Below are 1,089 nucleotides of genomic sequence, written 5' to 3' on the forward strand. Positions count from 1 at the left end.
CAGTGCACACCAGATAGTCCTAAATCTTTCTTTATATGTGCCCAGTCTCCTGCGGAGCCGTCTATTCCCATGGTCCTTACGGAGTTCCCAGCATCCACTAGGACGTCAGAGAAATGTGAACTAGCCCCAAATTTTAATCTGAGACCTAATATTATCCCAAGCCTGTCCTAATAGTAGACATAGTTTACTATCTATGACAATACTGTTGGTATAGTGCGATGGATCGATACCATAGGTGTGCAGTGGGGAGCCTTAGATAAAGTATTACCTCAGGAGTTACCTTGTATACAGACAGAACGAGACTTGAGATGTATATCTCCTTTATATAGTACTGTAATAGCAGGATCAATACAACAGGTTTCAGTATCATCAGCTTATCTCTTCTCCCTCAGAGACTCTTCTAGAAAGACACATGTGAGGTAAAACAAACAAGTACATAACATATGCAACAGACAAACACTACATCTCTGTAACTATACAGCGCCATCTGCTGCCCCTGTACGGTAACTACATGCATGTAAACAAAACCATAGTCTGTTGTCCATATTTCAACACCCCTTCTCAACAGACTGGGTTTCTTCAGTTAGACCCATCTTTGACGTAAGTCTCCAATGTCTCTCTCTGGTAAGAGGCTTAGTCATGATATCAGCTGTCATATCTTCTGTTGGGCAATAGTTCAACTCTATAAGACCTTGTTCCTGTAGATCCCTCAGGAAGTGATGCTTGACATCAATGTGCTTGGTTCTTGGGTTCACTCTTTCTGTTTGCGCTAATGCAATGCATCCTTGATTATCCTCATATATCTTGATAGGTTCTTCTTGAGGCATTCCTAGGTCTGATAGTAGTTGCATTAACCATACCACTTCTTGACTGCGTGAGCTGCTGCAATATATTCAGCTTCTGTAGAAGATAGTGCTACAGTAGACTGCTTCTTGCTTGTCCAGCTGATTAATCCTTCTCCAATAGAGAATAGATATCCACTTGTGGATTTTCTGTCACTTGTGTCTCCAGCCCAATCTGCGTCAACGTATCCTGTTAACTTGTGACTTGTGTTTGCTGAGAGCTTAAGCTTCTTGTTAATCGTTCCCT

The sequence above is a fragment of the Pseudophryne corroboree genome, chromosome 3, assembly GCF_028390025.1.
Source record: "Pseudophryne corroboree isolate aPseCor3 chromosome 3, aPseCor3.hap2, whole genome shotgun sequence".
Taxonomy (NCBI): Eukaryota; Metazoa; Chordata; class Amphibia; order Anura; family Myobatrachidae; genus Pseudophryne; species Pseudophryne corroboree.